This window comes from Podarcis melisellensis, assembly GCF_964234715.1.
Source record: "Podarcis melisellensis genome assembly, chromosome: 8".
In the NCBI taxonomy this organism is placed as follows: domain Eukaryota; kingdom Metazoa; phylum Chordata; class Lepidosauria; order Squamata; family Lacertidae; genus Podarcis; species Podarcis melisellensis.
The window spans coordinates 75,081,701-75,102,584 of record NC_138540.1 but is presented as its reverse complement, the minus strand read 5'-3'; the positions used below and the strand labels follow the sequence as shown (position 1 = coordinate 75,102,584).

The window sequence follows — 20,884 nt, the reverse complement described above, 5'->3', positions numbered from 1 at the left end:
TCCTGTCCCTTTCCTTAATGCTAAAAGCAATCCAATCATCCCTGATCATTGGCTGGGTGGGGACCCTGGGAGTGACAGTTCAATGTCTGGGGACCCAAAGTTGAAGAACACTGATCTAGGAGACCTGGTCTCCGAACACACCTTAGTTGCCTCTGGTGCCCAACCTGCGTGATCCACCCCTAATCACTAGGCAACTTCAATAGGGGCACTTGGAGGATCTGAAATACAGCTGGAGTGGCAAACTCTGCAGAATATTACATATAACATGAAACATGATACGAGCAAGACTTTGGTTCCATTATGTGTGGGGAACATTTGGCCCTGCAGATGTTGCTGAACTACAACTCTATAATCTCTGGCCATTGCCTACGCTTGGTGGGGCTGATGGGAGTTGTAGTTCAGCAACAACTGAAGGGCCAAAGGTTTCCCAACCCTGATTGCATCTCTCCAAAACCCACTGAGGCCATCTGAGCCCTTGTCTTGATTGCCAAGTGTTTTGCAGTCTCACTTCCTGTGTGTTAGGCTGATCTTCTAGGAAATCCTCTAAGATACCAGTCTACAAGAGTAAACCAAATGCTTAGAAAGTGGGCTCAGTGAATGAGTTCCATCAGAAAAGAAGCAGTGAGAAGGGGGCACTGGATTCCTCCATTGCCTCTTTGAAAGGGAAACCTAGAATCACAGAATCACAGAGCTATAGTGTTAAAAGTGACCCTGAGGGGCATCTAGTCCAACCCACTGCAATGCAGGAATCTCAACAAAATCATACAAAGCAGGTGCCCACCCAACCTCTGCTTGAAAACCTCCAAGGGAGGAGAGTCTACAACCTGAGGGAAACCATTCCACTGTCGAACAACTCTTACCATCAAAAAGTTCTTCCTTATGTTTAAGGAAGTTCTTCCGGATTGAAGGTGAAATGGTGGTCGGAAAAGGAAGAAAGGTTCAGGATTGTTCTCCCATCAGTTTTCTGCTAGAAAGGTCCCTCCCAGCTCCTTTAAAGATTTGCCAACAAGCACCTATATTGGGGGGAAATGGGTCTGCCAGAGCCACAGGTAGTTCTGCCCTAGTGTGGGAACATCAGTTGTCTCATTGTAATCAAAGTAGAACCAAACCAAACCAAACCAAACCTGCATTCTGGAATGATGATTTGATGGGTTGGGGAACATGCTGGATGCTGTGGAGAGAACAGAAACATAGGGATGTTTTTCCTTCCTGTGATGATGCTGTGATTTGGGATTACACAACAACATTGATTGATGGCTAGCATAAGCTAGTGGAGAATACTACTTTGTACTGTACCAGAGTAAAGGCCCATTTAGGAGGGTCAACTATTGTAAGCTTCTTTATCCCAACAGCCCTACAACCAACACTGGAAGTGAACTGAAATATGCACTGTGCCTAGGAGAACTTAATTTGATCACAATTAAATTGAAGCTGTGGCAGGGATGGTGAGTTTCTGAACCTCCAAAAGCTGCTGGACCTCAGCTGTCTTCATCCCCCCTGGCCATTTTCCAAGATGGCAGGAGCTAAGGTTAGGTAGGTTTGAATGGCATCTGAAGACCCAATGATTCCACTTCTACGGCTTCAACATCGGTCATCTTCTCCTGCTCTCGCCACCTCTGTGTAGCCTGAGGAAGAGTTCTGGAGAAATCTTGCACATCATTTACTGACATTTTGGTTGGCCTGAAAAAAGTCTTACTCTAATGTGAATTTGAGGGGGGGGGGGTTCAGAATGGGCCAACGTGGCTAACTTTGATTTTCATGTACACACCTCCCTCTTCCCGGACCAAGAACCAGACTTGAAATCAAAGTAGAGGAAATTCATTCAGAATATGATAAAAATGCAGAAGAGGCAAATTTGAACACACTGAACAATTGTGTTCTCTTCCTTTGGGAAGAGAGAATGCTACTGAATTAATTAGAAATGAAATGGGTTTATGAAATCCATATCATATTTTTTCCCCACTGACTTATTTCACTGAATAATCTGCCTGTGCACGTTCTGTTTAACTCAATATGACTTGCACAATTATGCAAGTGAAATCATTTTGAAATCTGTGGCTAGCTAGCCATGATGGCTCTTTTCTAACTCCGCTGTTGTAGGCAGTATGCCTCTGAGTACCAGTTGTTAGGGATCACATGTGGGGATCACTGCTACTGTGCTCAGGTCCTGGTTGAGGGATTCCCCAAAACATCTGTCTGGGCACTGAGAGAACAGGATGGTGGACTCCCTCAAACTGACAAAAGTGCTGGGCAGTGATCGATAAGAGCCTCACTTGCTTAATTCCTGCCTGCGCATATAACTGTAAAAGGCACAAGAGTCCTACAATTAAAGAAGAAGTCAGAAAAACTATTCTAAGTTTCCTCAGGCAGGGCCAATGTCAGGGCTTAACATCTGTAGCCAGCATGCTGAAAACTCAGCATTCTTGGAGGGAACTCTGACAATCTTGGCTCACCAGGGAGAAGTGCCTCTCCTCTTATTTCCAGCCCATGCCTCAGGATGCCCTATTGATAGTCCTGCCCACCATCATATTTCTCTGGTTGTGGAATTTGTTGTTGGGATACTGCCAGGGAGATAAAGCCCATCATGGCCCCCACGTCGCCTCCGGACGTCCATCGATCTCCCGTAGATACAGTATCAGCAATTAGCGACACGAGCTCCAGAAAATAGCTTGTGACATTCCAGAGCTGATGCACGCTCTATCAGCAGAATTCGCACAGTGAAAGATGCACGCAGGAGAGCATATTTACAAGTTTATTCAGCGTTGGTCAGAACAAAGAAAAAACATGACTGCCTGCTTCGGTCTGCTCAGGCATAGAGAGAGAAACGAAAGGAATAGAAAACATAAACTTCCTGTGAACAGGAAATACACAGACTCTGTGACTCACAAAGCCTGCTCCCTTTTAAGGTGGAACGGAAATATCCTAACATTCCCTCCCATGGGAGATACACTCACGGACCCTCCAAGTGTCCCTATTTTCCAGGGACACTCCCAGATTTACAGAAGCCATCCTGGTTTCTGATTTGATCCTGGAATGTCCCGCCTTTCCATAGGATGTTCCTATTTCCATCAGAGAAATGATGGAGGGTATGGAGTTATCCAACACCCAAACCATCTGAAAGCAGCCATGTATGGGAAGTTTTTTAAGGTTTAATGTTTTATGATTTTTTATATATGTTGGAAGCTGCTCAGAGTGGCTAGGGCAACCCAGTCAGATGGGCAGGGGTATAAATAGTAAAGTTATTACTATTTATATTGTTGCAGAACAGGACATCCCTATTTTCATCCGAGAAACATTGGAGAATATGCACTCATCCCCCTTACTGACATCTCTTTGGCACCTGCTGAAAACATTTTCAATCCATCCACCACACATGTGCAAAGGTGGGTGGCCATTTGAACCTTTCCTATGCTTTATTCCTGTGGAATAATCTACTCCCATCAGCCTCAGCCAGCATAGCCAGCTGTACCAGATGATGGAAGCTGTAGTCCAGCAAACCCCTGCCCTGGTTGAGTCCAGTGCTGTTTCACCTCCCACCATTGTCCATCTCAAGGCTGCACTTTCCATAGTTGTGAAGGGAGTAGCTTCAATCTTGGGTCCCCTGGTATTGTTAGTCTACAACTCCCACCATCCCTGATCATTGGCTGTGTGTGTGGGACCCTGGGAAAGACAGTTCAATGTCTGGGGACCCAAAGTTGAAGAACGCTGATCTAGGAGACCTGGTCTTCAAACACATCTTAGCTGCCTCTGGTGCCCAACTTGTGTGATCCACCCCCTAATCACAAGGCAACTTCAATCCACTTGTCTAAAATTGTTGGGGTTTTTTGTGAACGGTCTGGCTCATTCAAAGATTGATTTCACACCCTAGTCACCCCTGCTGCCCAGCCTGAGTAGCCCACCCCTACTCACTAGGTGACTTCTTTTGTCTCAAAAATTGTTCAGTTGCGGAGAGGTTTCATTTTTTAACATTCTGATTTGAACTTCAACATACCGAACTGATGTGGAGAAAGACCAGAAGGGCACAGAGTACTTTAGTTGGAACTAAACGACTCTTACGCAATACTCTTTTTTCCTGATAACGGATTCTCTGCCAATCCAATTTCCTTCTTGCAGACACGCTGAAACGACTTGCATGTGTTACTCTCTGAAAGTAAACCCTTTCCTGCCTATATAAATATCTTCCAGAAAACTTCTCCAACAGTCCGCAGGAAGAAATCAAAGAGACTGAAGGACAACTTGTCTCGCTTAGAAGGTAAGCACACATAGCTTGAGAGGAGGGAGTCCAGGTTTCCCCAACACTGGATTCACTTCTTTAGCATGTAAATGACCAGGATATATCTATCAGGTGTATCCTTCACAAACATTGCATCTCTAAATTGGGAAAGCTACATGGGCTAGATTTCTCTCTGGAATGCATGTGTTAAAGGCACAGGCCTTTGTGGCTGAATCTCCGTTCTCCAAGGAGTCCTGGGCATTAGCTTTGCTAAGGGGGCTGAGAGTTGTTATTAAGCACAACAGCTAAGAATGGGGAGAAATTGTATTACCGTAATTTCTCATTTAAAGGTGAGCCTACATAATTTGAATATTCTGAAACAAGAGAACTGAAACACAGCTATCCTTCGCCATTTCCTTCAGCCAAATACTTTTGAAAAATGCATATGCTGAGATAAAGTATACATTAAAACATGTAGGGAGAAGCATACAAAAAGAAATGGCTTTGCAAAAAGGTGTATATTATGATACATTTGTACAGAAATGTTGATGAATTTTCATGAGGGGTTTTTTTAATTGCAATTTGATCTGGAAATGTGGGGAACTGAATTTAAGATTAGAAAAAAAAATGAGAAACTGAAAAAATCCAGATGGAGAGATTTGCTCATCTTTAGCAATAGCTAAATGGGGACCTCATATTTAGAGGCAGGATATTTCTCCATTCCATATTCTTGCCGACAAGTAACGTGGCGAGTTCCTTATCTGCCCTGCTTGTGAGCTGCCACATGCATCTGGCTGGGCTACTGCGATAAACAGAAGGATGAGAAAGATGGACCAGCACATTAGTTCTTATTTTCTTATTATTTTGTTTCAGCAAGGAAAAGAAGGAGAAGAGTAGACTCTCACACAGAACGGAATGATGAGTGTAACTGAACGAACAGCTCATAGCAATTCAAATGATGACCTTGAGAGCAGGATGAATATTTTCACTATAGTAGCCTACAGCCTTATCTTCCTGTTGGGGGTCACTGGGAATGGGCTGGTCATTTTCATCACCGGCTTCCGTATGAAGAGGACAGTCAACACTGTCTGGTTCCTCAACTTGGCCATTGCTGATTTCACATTCACCTTCTCCCTGCCCCTGATAATTACCAATTTAGTCCTGGAAGAGTGGCCATTTGGCCACCTGATGTGCAAGATCGGAAGCACCCTTAGCTACCTCAACCTTTATGCCAGCATTTACCTCCTCATGGTCATCAGCCTTGATCGATGCATTTCTACAAGGTGGCCGGTGTGGGCTCATAATCACCGCACCCCTCAGCGAGCTTCCATTGTAGCCTTCGGAGTTTGGATCTTGGCTTTGGTGCTATGTTCACCACACTTCTATTTCAGCGGAGAGGTTCCATATCCAAATGGCAAGAAGGGGTGTGACCCTGATTATGGCAACACTCAGGAACAAAAGAAGTTCACCCACAAAGCAATGACCATCAGTCAATTCATCTTTGCCTTCGTCATCCCCTTCAGTGTCATTGTCGTTTGCTATGGGGCAGTTGTTCTGAAACTGAGGAGGAACCAGTTGAGCCAATCAAACAAGCCCATCAAGGTCATCACAGCAGTGACTGCGGCCTTTTTTGTCTGCTGGCTACCCTCTCATATCCTCTCTTTCTACAAGAAAGAACCAGGAAGCCTGGAATCGCAGTCAGAGCTTTTTATTATTGGTGAACGTTTGGCATACTGCTTGGCTTTCATCAACAGCTGCCTCAACCCCATCTTGTTTGCCTTCATGGGTTATGCTTTCAGGCAGAAGCTGAAGCACTCACTCTTCTCTGCATTTGAAAATGCCTTTGCTGAGGACAGTGCCCATAACACAGGAAGCTCCAATATCAAATCATCAGCTTCACTGGAGCTCCAGTAAATAAATACAGTAGTACCTCGGGTTACAGACGCTTCAGGTTACAGACTCTGCCATCCCAGAAATAGTACCTCAAGTTAAGAAATTTGCTTCAGGATGAGAACAGAAATTGTACAACGATGGTGCAGCAGCAGCGGGAGGCGCCGTTTGCTAAAGTGGTGCCTCAGGTTAAGAACAGTTTCAGGTTAAGAACAGACCTCCAGAACGAATTAAGTTCTTAACCCAAGGTACCACTGTATTGTTGTGTTCAGCACATTCACTCCAAATCTGCTCTTCTTCATTTTCCCCATATTCTGAATTAATTGCTTCTACCTTGATATTAGCCCCAGTTATTGATCCAGGAAGAGATAGCTATGTATACGGGAAAAACAAAGTTAGCCATGTTGGCCCATTAACAAAATCCCCAATCCCACAATAGGGATTGTGGGACCTTTATTAGGCCCACTGAAATGTAAAAAAATAAAAAAATATATGAAATAGTGTGCAAGGTTTAGAGTTCTTCAGAACTCTTCATCAGGCAAGATAGTAAATGAACTGACCCCCAAACCTAGGAGATAAATAACTATACAACTTTTAGAAGACATCTGTAGGCAGCCCTGTATACTGAAGCTTTTGATGCTATTGTTATTGTTTTGCTGGTATTGTCTTACTTATTTATTTGTTTTTATCGTGTATTTTATTCTGTGAATGAAGGGCAGTATATAAATCTAATAAATAAATAATGTTTGATGCTTTTCTATGTTTTTATATGTGCTGGAAGCCACTCAGGGTGGCTGGGGCAACCCAGCTAGATGAGCAGGGAATAAATCATAAAATGGTTTTTGTTGTTGTTTTTATTGTTAATAATGCAACGATTCCTGGGTTCCCTTCAGTCTGGAGCAGCAACCTATATTTGCCTCTTTGAGGTTTCCAAATGCTGCAGGCAATGATTCAGGTTCAGCCCTGGGGGGCTTACCTATTGCAATTTTGTTGAGTAGGAACTTTACACTGTAGTGCCAGCATCTCTGTGCTCGCCTGTGAGTGACTCTATAGCTATCCTGAAAGCATAGATAACATTGCAACAAAACCATTGTCATCCCTCTCCTTTTCCTTAATGCAGGCATGGCCAAACTTGGCCCTCCAGCTGTTTGGGGAATAAAATACCCATCATCCCTGACCACTGGTCCTGTTAGCTAGGGATGACGGGGGTTGTAGTCCCAAAACAGCTGGAGGGCCAAGTTTGGCCATGCCTACCTTAATGTTAGAAGCCCAATCTTTTGGAAAAGTAGGTTTGCTGTGCAAGAATTTTACTCTGTAGGCCCCAAGAGGATCTGCCCCAAGGCAGGTGGTATTGTGATCCCATTCCAAGCTCTGGAACAAATGGAACAAAAGGCCAGGGTGAGTGATGGCACCATCTCTGGGATATAAATATAGGCCCACAGTGCCACTATGACTCACTAGAGGGCAGTGCAAAGTGTTAATTGGTGACAAGATGGTCCTATGCAGCAATGCCACCGTGACACCAGCTCCCTCTTACAGATGAGCTGTATATTTGTGACAGTAAATGGATTAATGCTGTCTCTTGGTCAATGGAATCCTGACTTTGACATTCGGACAGAGGTGGTGGACAGTAATAGGTAAAAGCCTCACCTGCTGAATTTCTGGCTGTACGTGCAACTACGAAAAGCACAAGAAAAGGATGAGAAGGAGACAGAAGCATATTTAATCTAAGGATATTGAAGTAGGGCCAATGTTAGGGTTTGGCATCTGCAGACCCTGTCCCTATTTTCCAGGGACAAACCCGGATTTACAGAAGCCGTTCAGGTTTCTGATTTGATCCCAGAATGTCCCGCTTTCCCTTAAAAATGTAAAGGTAAAGGAACCCCCGACTGTTAAGTCCAGTCCCTATTTTCATCAGTTGGTATGGAATTATACAACCACCCAAACCAAGGAAATAAGTAATTCTACATTCCCTGTATAGGGAAGGTTTTTAATGTTTGATGTTTTATTATGATTTTCTATACATTGGAAGCAGACTTCCAATGTGAGCCAGTGTGGTGTAGTGGTTAAGAGCGGTGGACTCGTAATCTGGTGAACTGGGTTCGCATCTCCGCTCCTCCACATGCAGCTGCTGGGTGACCTTGGGCCAGTCACACTTCTTTGAAGTCTCTCAGCCTCACTCACCTCACAGAGTGTTTGTGGTGGGGGAGAAAGGGAAAGGAGAATGTTAGCCGCTTTGAGACTCCTTCGGGTAGTGATAAAGCGGGATATCAAATCCAAACTACTCCTGATCCTCCTCCTCCTCCTCCTCCTCCTCCTCCTCCTCCTCCTCCTCCTCCTCCTCCTCCTCCTCCTCCTCTTCTTCTTCTTCTTCTTCTTGAGTGCCTGGGGCAACCCAGTCAGATGGGTGTGGTATTATTATTATTATTATTATTATTATTATTATTATTATTATTATTGCTGCTGCTGCTGCTGCTGCTGCTAAATAGCAATTCCTATTTTCATTGGAGAAATGTTAGAGAGCATGCATCTGTGGCCAGCATGCTGAAACTTCACCACCCTGGGAGGAAACGCCGGCAACCCTGGTTCACAATGGCTCATGTAGAAATGCCTCTTCCAGTATTGCTAGCCCATATCTCAAAATTTTCTTAGGAGGATAGCTAGATAGCTAGATGATTAGATAGATAGATAGATGATAGATAGATAGATAGATAGATAGATAGATAGATAGATAGATAGATGATAGATAGATGATAGATAGATAGATGATAGATAGATAGATAGATAGATAGATAGATAGATAGATAGATAGATAGATAGATAGATAGATGATAGATATAGATATAGATATAGATATAGATAGATATAGATATAGATAGATATATAGATAGATATAGATAGATGATAGATAGATGATAGATAGATAGATTAGATAGATAGATGATAGATAGATAGATAGATAGATAGATGATAGATAGATGATAGATAGATAGATAGATAGATAGATAGATGATAGATAGATAGATGATAGATAGATAGATAGATTAGAGATAGATAGATAGATAGATAGATAGATAGATAGATAGATAGATAGATAGATAGATAGATAGATGATAGATAGATAGATAGATAGATGATAGATAGATGATAGATAGATAGATAGATAGATAGATAGATAGATAGATAGATGATAGATAGATAGATAGATGATAGATAGATGATAGATAGATGATAGATTAGATAGATAGAGATAGATGATAGATAGATTAGATAGAGATAGATGATAGATAGATGATAAATAGATGATGACAGATAGTAGATAGATAGATGATGATAGATAGATTAGATGATAGATAGATGATAGATAGATAGATAGATAGATAGATAGATGATAGATAGATAGATGATAGATGATAGATAGATAGATGATAGAGCCCGGTAACAGCTGTAGCAGGGTCTTCTTGGTCATTCCCCACCCCCAATTGTGGAATTCCCTCTTGTTGTAGATGCACTCATCTCCCTTGCTTTCCACTTTCTATCACCAGGCGATAATCAGGGGCACAGAATGGGACTACACACCTGCAATGTAGATGCTCTATCACCAGGCTTTGGTTTTTCTTCTGCCTATCCAGCATTCTATCAAGTAGTCCCGCTAGAGGTGGAGCGCCTGCAGCTGTGCAAAGATTACCAAAGTCACCAACTCCCATTGACACAAGTCAGCCTAGCCACCTGTCAGGGAAGAGGGACGTTGTAGTCGAGCAGCACCTGAAGGGATGCAGGTCCCCACCCTGACCTAGATCAGCGATGCTTCAACTTCCACCATTACCCATCTGAAGACCACATCTTCCATAGTTGAGAAGAGAATCACTTCAAGCAGGTCCCCATATGTAGTTGGACTAGAACTCCCACCATCCTTGACCTAGGCTGGCCAGGGATGCCTGGATAGGCATCAACAATATCTGGGGACCCAAAGTTGAAGAACGCTGATCTAGGAGACCAGGTGTCCATGCACACCTTAACTGCCTCTGGTGCCCAATCTGTGTGGTCCACCCTTACTCACTAGCAACCTCAATCATCTCAAAATTGTTGGGGCTTTTCGAACTCTCTGACACATTCAAAGATTGCAAAGGCACCAAGTACTTTAGCTGAAACTGAATGACTAGTATGTTGCAGTCATTCTTCTTGATAACTGATTCTCCGTCAATTCCACTTATCTATTTTTGCTCTAAGAATCCTTAGTGTATTTACTGATACCTCTAAGAATTCTTATGAGCTTACACACATTGTTTCCTGTAAAGTTATGCTTATATAAATGCCTTTCAGATTATATAAAAATAAAAATAATTTATTATTTATACCCTGCCCATCTGCCTGGGTTTCTTCAGCTACTCTGGGCGGCTCACAACACAATATTAAAAACATGATAAAACATTAAAAACTTCCCTGAATAGGGTTGTCTTCAGATGTCTTCTACAAGTCAGATAGTTGTTCATTTCCTTGACATCTGATGGGAGGGTGGACGCGGGTGGCGCTGTGGGTAAAACCACAGTGCCTAGGACTTGCCGATCGCATGGTCGGTGGTTCGAATCCCCGCGGTGGGGTGAGCTCCCGTCTTTCAGTCCCAGCTCCTGCCCACCTAGCAGTTCGAAAGCACCGCTAAGTGCAAGTAGATTAATAGCGGGAAGGTAAACGGCGTTTCCGTGTGCTGCGCTGGTGCTGGCTCGCCAGAGCAGCTACGTCACGCTGGCCATGTGACCCGGAAGTGTCTCCGGACAGCGCTGGCCCCCGGCCTCCTAAGTGAGATGGGCACACAACCCTAGAGTCGGACACGACTGGCCCATACGGGCAGGGGTACATTTACCTTTACTAAATAGGGTTGCCTTCAGATGTCTTCTAAAAGTCAGATAGTTGTTCATTTCCTTGACATCTGATGGGAGGGTGTTCCACAGGGTGGGTGCCACTACCTGAGAAGGTCCTCTGCCTGATTCCCTGTAACCTCACTTCTTGCAGTGAGAGAACCACCAGAAGGCCCTCAGAGCTGGACCTCAGTGTCTGGGCTGAATGATGGGGGTGGAGACATTCCTTCAGGTATACTGGGCTGAGACCATTTAGGGCTTTAAAGATCAGCACCAACACTGTGAATTCTGCTCAGAAACGTACTGGGAGCCAATGTAGGTCTTTCAAGACCAGTGTTATATGGTCTCGGTGGCCACTCCCAGTCACCAGTCTAGCTGCCACATTCTGGATTAGTTGCAGTTTCCGGGTCACCTTCAAAGGTAGCCCCACGTAGAGCGCATTGCAGTAGTCCAAGTGGGAGATAACTGGAGCATGCACCACTCTGGCAAGACATATATTCTAGCAAAATCCTGCAAGATGCCACCCTACAGGAAGGAAACAGAGGCAGAAGGATTCCTTAACTTGGTTATAAGGTAAGCACACCTAGCTTGGAAGGGGAGGCTACATTGACACCTAACATTTCTTTAACAGAAGAATGACAGAAAGATACACAGCAGGTATATCTTTTACACAAATCCTGAGGGTGGTAGTTTCTTAAGGGTGCTAAGAGTTCATAGGAGACACCTCTTCCCTTCACAAAGCTACAGTTGCCAGGTTGATTTAACAATCAATTCCTCTTCACAGGGAGCTCTGGGAATTGAAGCTCCGGCAGGAAGATAGGGGTCTCCCCTTACACATCTCAGCACCTTTAGCACAGCACAGTTACCAATGGCAAGTAACTAGAAAGCAGAGTCTGACTAAACACCAGAACTTTCTGACAGCAAGAGCTGTTCAATAGTGGAAGGGTTAGGGTTAGGGTTAGGGTTAGGGTTAGGGTTAGGGTTAGGGTTAGGGTTGTGGACTCTCCTCCACTGAGGTTTTTAAGCAGAGGTTGGGTAGCCATCTGTCATGGATGCTTTAGTTGGAAAAACAGAGACACTGTATGTATTTTTTTAATTCAATAAAACCTTTAATAAAAACATTTGAAAAAAAACAGTATTCATGGCTGGGCATCGAACTCAATCGAGGACTTGTCCTTGGTTCTGGAAGTGCTCTGGCTGCTGTCCTCAGAAAAGGCATTCTCAAAGGCAGAGAAGAGGGAGTGTTTCAGCTTCTCCTTGAAATCGTGTCCCATGAAGACATACAGGATTGGGTTGAGGCAGCTGTTGATGAACGTCAAGCTGGAGGCAAAGGGGTAGCCAATACGCAAAACCCCCAACAGCTCAGGCTGCATGAGAAGTTTTGTCTCGAGGAAAGAGAAGATGTGATAAGGGAACCAACAGATGAAAAAGGCCACAATCACAGCTGTGATGACTTTGAAGGGCTTGCTCGATTGAGCCAAACTGTCCCTCCTCAGCTTCAGGACAATGGCCCCGTAGCAAACGAGGATGGCGCTGAAGGGAATGGCAAAGGCAAAGATGAACCGGCTGATGATGAGAGCTTGTCGGTTGAGATTCACTTCCTCCCTGGTCTTGCCATAGTTGTTAAAGCAGTTGATCACATTCTGATCATTGGGGGATGGGGCGGTGTCCCTGAAATGTAAGTAGGGTGAACACAGCACCAGAGCCAGGATCCAAACACCCAGTGACACAAAGGAAGCCATCCGGGGGGTCCGGTGGTTCCGAGACCATACAGGGCACCACACAGAAATGCATCGGTCGATACTGATGACCATGAGGAGGTAAACACTGGCAAAGAGGTTGAAGAAAGCAAGAGTGCTGATCAGCTTGCACATCACCAAGCCAAATGGCCAATGAGCATCCAGGGCAATATAGACAACAGTCAAAGGCTGAGGGAAGGTGAAGGTGAAGTCAGTAATGGCCAAGTTGAGGAACCAAATTGTATTGACCGTCTTCTTCATACGGAAGCCGGTGATGAAAATGACCAGCCCATTACCGATGACTCCCAGCAGGAAGGCGAGGCTGTAGATGATCATAGTGATAATATTGATCCACTTGTACAAGTCATAGGTCCCTCCATTGGCCTTCTTCCCCAGAGAGGGGACAATCGAGGCATTAGAAGCATTGCCGGGAACAGTGAAAACTGGCGGTAGAGTTGTGTACTCCATTCCCTCCAATGGAGACTCGGCAGTCGTGTTTTCTTTCTTTTCCTACCTGGAAAAAGAGAGAGAGAGAGACTGAGAAGAGCATAAGGAGCTGAGCAAGGGGTTGGACCAGAGGAGCTCCAAGGTCCCTATTCCTTGGCTGGATCAGATTAATATCCATCCATTTCCCACAGAAGACAGTCAAATGTCTCTAGAGAAGGGGTGGGCAGCCTCTAGTCCCTAGCACTAATTAGACTCACCACGCCTCCCAATTTCACCTATCAGGCCATTTTATCCAAGATACATCCACCTGCCCCATAAGACACCAACTATGTGGCTGGTGGAAACCTGGCTCAGTCAAAAGGGTGTTTGCACAGGAGTGTAGTGCTAAATTAATAAAGTATAGGGTCCCTTTATGATACTTGCAGCCATGTCACCTCACAGACATGCCCCCTCAGTCATCCTCCTTATAGTCACAGCCCTTCTAGGATGGTTTTTATTGTTATGTTTATTTATTGAATTTATAAATTTATTCACAGAATAAAATCAAGATATAAAACCACAAAATACATAACAAAAGTAACAACCCAATAGCCCCAGCCCCGCCCCAAACCACACATTTTAGAAGGGCATGGGGTTATACAGCAATCTGGGTTGGTAGCGAATGCTACACAAAACCCTAGAGAGCCATTGCCAATACTGAGCTAGATATGGTCTGACTCTGTACAAGACCACTTCCTGTGTGTCTATGATCCATTCTCCAGAATTTGTTTTTAAAAAGGTTGGTTCTACACTTTGCTTCAAGAGATGCTGCCTTCTTCAAGTTGATGATCTAGGGCAGGGACGTCCAACTCCTAAGAGACTGCAATCTACTCCCGGGGGGGGGGGAGGAATAGCAGTGATCTACCCATTGGAGGGGACCCAAAGTTGTTGAGCTATTTTTAGGGGGGGATGTGCCATAAAATGCTCCCCAGGTACTAAACCCGGCAGCGATGTCTCCATCTTCCGTTTTTGCAATCGTGCACGATTGAAGGACAGAGTGAGGGGGCAGGGCCGGATGCTCTTTCTACCCCGCTATCACCCGGGGATCGGCCTGTCAATCGCAGTCGACTGGTTGGACATCCCTGATCTAGGGCAATGGTCACTAATGTGACAACCATGGGCATGACGGCATGTCAGAAGACTTGCTGCCATGCCCATGAGGCTCTCTGCCTGCTTTTGAACTGTTTCTTAACTTTCTTTTCCAGCAGAGCCACTGGGGGTGTTGCAAAATATAATGCCAACTGAGATTCCAGCCACCCAAACGATATCACACTTAACTTGACACCATGCCTAGGTCCCCTGTAAAAATGGCAACAAAAAGAAAAGGGGGGGGAACAATTCCTAACATCTGATAAAATAATAATTATTATTTTTTTATTGGGAGGAGAGCGGAAGGGGAGGGGGAGAATGTGGCTCTGCATTAGAGACAAGTGAATCGGTCAATTTCAGTCCCCCCCCCCCATTTTTCCTTCTTCCAAGTGAATTGCTCCACATTTCCACATCTTCCTGTGGTTTGTTTTTCTTTCTTTTTACCCATCAAATTAACCCCCCAGCTAAGCTGTTTTGGTAAAGGCAGGTCCTTTTTCTGCCTTGTGAAAGCCAAAGATGTCCACAAGCCTCAAGAAGGTTAGCTTAAGCTCTTTCTTGGTGTGAGGTGGAAACATAACCAAGGATGACGAAATGCTGTTTCACAAACTGAGTTTAGATTACATAGTGGAAGAATGTGAAGCTGGGAGGGTGAGGTAGATCCTTCCAGGGGGAAGTAGAGTTTCCTTCAAATTACATAGCGCAGGGCAGGCTTCTCCTCTAGTTTAACAGCGGTATAAAGGGGGCCATTTTATAAAACGCAGCTTCTTTCTCCCTTGAGAAAATCTCTCCCAGCCCGAAGATGCCACAAATTCTAGCCCTAAGCTATTTTGTACAGATATTAAGGAACCAAAAGATCATTCCCTTATCATTCATCCATATGGGTTTGGAATCTATGGTCCTCTCAGTACTTTCACAGGAGGAATTCTAACACATGAAACTTAGATTTGCACAGTTAAAGTGAATTAAAGCATTAAGGGCAATGAATCTATTTTTTGAATTAAAAGCAACAGACTCTTCATGTTTAGGAAAATACACAGAAAAATATGGGATGAACAAATGACCCCCCCCCCCCAGGAAGGTGTATAACTACTGCACAAGCAAGCCAGGGTGAATGTTCATTGTCATATAACAGTTCCATGAACATTCAAAAAAAAATGTGTAATAAAGACCAGACAACTCTCGGGCCCCATACTCTCAGCCTGGCGCCCCTGAGAGCCCGCCGTCTGGGTGCCCTGCATCCCTAGCGCCTGTGGGCAAGACGGCCCTGCTTAGTGTCCGGGCTGAATGATGGGGGTGGAGACGCTCCTTCAGGTATACTGGGCTGAGGCCATTTAGGGCTTTAAAGGTCAGCGCCAACACGTCGAATTGTGGGAGCCAATGTAGGTCTTGGCAGCCACTCCCAGTCACCAGTCTAGCGGCCACATTCTGGATTAATTGTAGTTTCTGGGTCCTCTTCAAAGGTAGCTCCACATAGAGCGCATTGCAGAAGTCCAAGCGGGAGATAACCAGAGCAGGACCTGATCACAACAGTACTGTTATGATTCTCAGCAACTGGTATTCAGAGTCCTATTCCCTCACACATTAGGATAGCCTTGGTGCTAAGGGTCTAACTGAAGAGAGACTAGAAGCAGAAATGGATGTGACTTAGGGCGCAGACGCTAGAATCGTTTGCTATTTCTCAGTTCCAATGGCAACTGGCCAGCTCTGCACCTCCTGAATTGATGCCTTGGAAAGGTGTGTCATTACATCTGATTACTTCCGGCTGCCACCTCAAGAAAATATCAAATCCCACCGAAATGCATTAAAAAAAATAAAAGTAATTATTTTAAGAGAAAATAATTCTGCCCATGCCTTATTGCTTTCAAAAATATGTACGTAAATGTGTTTTCTCTGAGGACCTTTAGAAAATTGCAGATCAATATGGAAAGAGAAGGGAATGGGTTTAACTAGTGGAATCTACCGGGGCCAGGAAGAGACAGAGCTGTTCTTCTCCAAAGTTGAACTACCTGCCTCGGGTCCTCCAGCCTTTACTTTCCTCTCTGTGTAGAACTGTTACTGCTGCCTTTCTCTCTGTCTTTCCCCAACCTGTGCTTTTTTTAACAGCTGCATTTGGGACAGAGGCAGTTTCCCCCTCGAAGGGAATACAGTGATGAGTGAAGTTGCACTTACTAAATTTCTCCTGTTGTGCATCTATTCAAAGACCATTTCCCCATCAGGAAAACGGGAGATGGCAACCCTCCTGCCCCACCTTGATGTACTTACGTTACACGCGAGGATGATGAGTTCTGCCGTGTCTCTGACTTCTATCTGTACTCTGGAAATGTGGCCGGATTCTGCTACAACAGCACGCTTTAATATTGTGGGCAACAGGAGGAAGAAGCAGAAAGAGGAAAGAGGAAGATGATTTACATTGTTGTGCAATTCAGTAAAAATCGAATGCAAAAACTAAGTACAGGACACACCGTTCAGTTTTTGTCCCGGAAAGCCGCAGTGGGAAGCGGAGAAAAGGGGTCAATTAGGTAATTTTTGGGTTTTCTACAGGTTGCTTAGCCACCAGTGCTCCAAATACTGCAGTCAACTGAACTGTAAGCATCTTGCTGGAACTCTTAATATTGCATTATGAAGGGAATCATATTATGTCACATAGGACTGCTATGTTTGCAAAATATATACATAAACGTTTCTCTATAAGGAAGTCAAGTGAGGTTATTCCATATTTTTAAATACGTTTATAACAGAACTACGGAATGATAGGCCACACAAAGCTATAAAAAGATAAAATGTGCAAGCTGTTTTGCTATGAGCAAATCTTTTCAGCAAAAGTCTGAATATAAAATATATAGAAATGCTGCAATATAGAACAATACTTTTTTTCAAAACGGAGGGAAGGACAGGAAAAGCAATTATCATATTATCCAAGGAAATATTGGCATTAGTTCATTAATAATTAGGACGATAGGGACGCAGGTGGCGCTGTGGTCTAAAAACCACTGAGCCTCTTGGGCTTGCCGATCAGAAGGTTGGCGCTTTGAATCCCCACGATGGGGTGAGCTCATGTTGCTAGGTCCCAGCTCCTGCCAGCCTAGCAGTTCGAAAGCACATCAGTGCACGAAGATAAATAGGTACCACTCCGGTGGGAAGGTAAACGGCATTTCTGTGCCCTCTGGCTTCCATCACAGTGTTCCGTTGTGCCAGAAGCGACTTAGTCATGCTGGCCACATGACCTGGAAAAACTGTCTGTGGACAAATGCCAGCTCCCTCGGCCTGTAAAGCGAGATGAGCGCCACAACCCCAGAGTTGTCTGTGACTGGACTTAACTGTCAGGGGTCTTTACCTTTTTTAATTAGGACGATACACTGGATCTGGAGAAAGCTTAGCCCCAGATCACCACAAGCTGTCCCACCCAGAGTGATCCAGCACTGTCAAAAGGCAGGGCAAATGAGCCATGGTGGAGGAAGGAGGAGAAGGTGGCCACTTCTAAAGTGTCTACTTTGCCAGTGTGTTACCTGTAGGACTGAACTCTCCTCTCACCAAGGTTCAATCCTACTCTCTGCGGTATAATCAGGAGAAGGGTGGGAGGAGATACAGCATTTCTTTCTCCCCCCACCCAATCAACCACCTTGGTAGTATGTCACCCTGTTGCGAGGCCAACATTTGATGCCCTCCCACCAGCCCTCGTGGCACTGGCTTAAGATGAGCTTTGGGAAGGAGGCACAGGGCTCTGGCAGGGTCCCAGAACCCTCCTAACTCCTTCGCAAAGCAAGCACTTAATAATAATTATACCTTTATTGTCATTGTACAACCATTGTACAAGCCTCCCCCCACAAACACTCAATCTCTTATTGAACAACACACCACCTCGCAAGTCAATTTCGCTATGTTATTTTCCGTTCAACAGCCTAACAGCCCACAGATAGAAGCTATTTTTTAGCCTGTTGGTATGGCTGATTATACTTCTATATGTCCTGCCCAAGGGTAGAAGATTAAAGAGGTGATGGCTGGGGTGTGAGTCATCCCTGAGAATTTTTCTCGCTCTCCTAAGGCAACGATCCCTTGCAATGTCATCTAGTGGACTCAAGGGACAGCCCATGATATCATGTGCTGTATTCACCACCCTCTGTAGAGACTTTCTGTCCATGGTTGTCAAGTCAACATACCACACTGTGATACAATAAGAAAGGACACTTTCTGTTGTGGACTGGTAAAAGGAGTTTATCAGTTGTTGTTTAACATTATTCTTTTGCAAGACCCTGAGGAAATGGAGTCTCTGCTGGGCCTTTCTGGCCACCTGAGTTATGTTGATTTTCCAAGTGAAGTCCTTACTAAGGTAAACTCCCAGGTATTTAAAGGAGGAGACTCTCTCCACACAGCCCCCCCAATATACAATGGGGCAGGTTCCCCTCTCTTCCTCCAGAAGTCCAACACCATCTCCTTTGTCTTACTAATATTTAGGTGCAAGTTATTCTCTAAGCAAGTAGATACTTGCTTACTGGGCTTTGAGAAGAAACCCTCATTGTCTGTGCACCCAGTGTGGCTACTTCGCTTGTGCTCCCCTAAATCTACCTCTGCAACCACATGTTTAATAGGGTTGATTGTTTATTCTTGTATAAATAAATGAAAACAATATTTTTTATTTTTTGTTTAACAAAATATTTATTTGATTTTTCAACTTAAAATTTTATAGAGATATATCAAGCATAAATCAAAAAAACAAGATTACAAGGAATCTCCTGGACTTCCATCCTCCCCTTTGTGGGTCCTATTATTCATCAATTCCTCCCGCATCTTTTATAATAATCCAAACCTTTACCTCTTCCATTATGTCCAGAATTTGACCTTAGGCTACAAGTGATATTCCAACGCTACCAATGATTTTAACTGATTACAGTGGTCTTTAAGACATGTTATCAATTTTCCCCATTCTTTTTTTAAATTTTGGTCTTCCTGATTTCTGATTCTTCCAGTCATTTTAGCCATTTCAGCATAATCCATTAGCTTCATCTGCCATTCTTCTCTGGTAGGAACTTTATCTTCTTTCCATCTCTGGGCCAGTGAAATCCATGCAGCCGTGAAAACAACATTTTTTCGGTGATCAGGGAGGGAACCCCTAATTTTAAAATAGGGCTGGTCCCTGTGTAATAGCGTGTGTCAATCTGAATTTTTGGTGTGGTTCATTTCTGTAGATCATGGCACCAGAAGAGCTAGTATAAAATATACCCCTCCATTAATTTTCTTGACCCTGGTGCTAGTTCTTATCTCAGACGTGTCCTGGAAATCACAGCTAAAACTTCCTTAATACTTTATGTAAAGATTAGGACAGCAATCTGGTGTTGTCAGCAAAATTTAATAAACTTCTCCTATAAGAAGGGTGGGTTCTGCATAAACGCTAGAAAGAGAAACTTAGAATTTGGGAAACAAGCAAGATCATTTTTTGGGTCATTTCTCACTAGGACCATGTCCTTTCACGCAAAGGAAACAAAATAAGCACTAGGCAGGATCTTAATAGGAAATAATAAAAAGGAAACCAAAGAATATAGATGTTATGACAAATCACCCATCTGAAAGTTTTGCCAAAGGCAAGAGTTCTTTTGGATTCAGCAGCAATAATGACACCTGTGGAGAGAAGTTCAGTGCTTTTATTAAGTAGCGGGTATAATACAAAATGAAAAGCAGTGAAACAGTCTTAAAGCGGAATAACGTAACACAAGCAAGATAAGATACTACCCCCATTCAGTGATTGGGAGTTCCAGGGAATAACAACAGAGCGACTCCAACTGGGAAGTACATAGCACCTGGCTGGTCAGGGCCTCCACTGAAGTTTAGACCCCATCTGGAAGATTTACATACTTTATTTTTTATATATAATTTTTATTAAATTTCCTGTTTTACAATTTAGAAGACTCATATAAACATCCTTAAGATATCAGTGACTTCCCTTCTTCTCTTTCCATGGTTCATTCTGCATATCATAAATCCCTTCATATTTTACATAAACTAAACCATTCGGTATTCCATTGTTACATCCATCAAAACTTATTTACACTGTTGAATTTATCTCAATTCTGCCAACGTTTTCCAGTGTACACAATTTCCCCCCATATATTCCAATCTTCCAATATTTCCCAATCTTCTCTAAAAGTATGTTCTTCCTGTTCTCTTATCCTATACAGTGGTACCTCTGGTCCAAACAGGATCCGTTCCCGAGGCCTGTTCACAACATGAAAAGCCCACAACCTGAAGCGCTGTATCTGTGCAGGTGTGTGGTGTGATTTGGTGCTTGTGCGCATGCGCGAAGCACCATTTAGCACTTCTGCGCATGTGCGAATGGCGAAACCCAGAAGTAACCCTTTCTGGTACTTTCGGGACGCCATGGGATGCAACCTGAAAAATTGTAGCATGAAGCAAACGTAACATGAGGTATGACTGTATTTTGAGTCTGAAGCTGTGCATAGTCCATCAGCTTAAGTTGCCATTCTTCTTTGGTTGGGACCTCGCTCATTTTCCATTTGGGGGCTAACAAAACATGGACTGCAGTAGTGGCATACATAAATAACCTTTTCTGACACCTGGGAATTTCCATCTGAATTATTCCCAATGAAAAGGACTCTAGT

The 20,884-nt window shown here is 43.9% G+C and overlaps 2 pseudogenes across 3 annotated transcripts in view; one reads left to right on the top strand and one right to left on the bottom strand.

Moving 5' to 3' along the window:
- Positions 1-4,118: 4,118 nt before the first annotated feature.
- The window catches only part of LOC309375234 (formyl peptide receptor 2 pseudogene), a 112,083-nt pseudogene continuing 95,317 nt past the window's right edge, over positions 4,119-20,884 (top strand). Inside the window, exons 1-2 of one of the 2 annotated variants that reach the window (XR_014173515.1) lie at positions 4,119-4,252; positions 5,087-6,164. The product of XR_014173515.1 is annotated as a formyl peptide receptor 2 pseudogene (transcript). Of the gene's footprint in view, positions 4,253-5,086; positions 6,807-20,884 lie in introns of those variants that run through there. The other variant, XR_014173303.1, reaches the window with a different exon arrangement.
- Positions 12,047-16,619, bottom strand: LOC309376727 (chemerin-like receptor 1 pseudogene; annotated as a pseudogene). The gene is made up of 2 exons (XR_014173517.1): positions 16,536-16,619; positions 12,047-13,212 (listed from the first exon to the last, which is right to left on the bottom strand). The product of XR_014173517.1 is annotated as a chemerin-like receptor 1 pseudogene (transcript).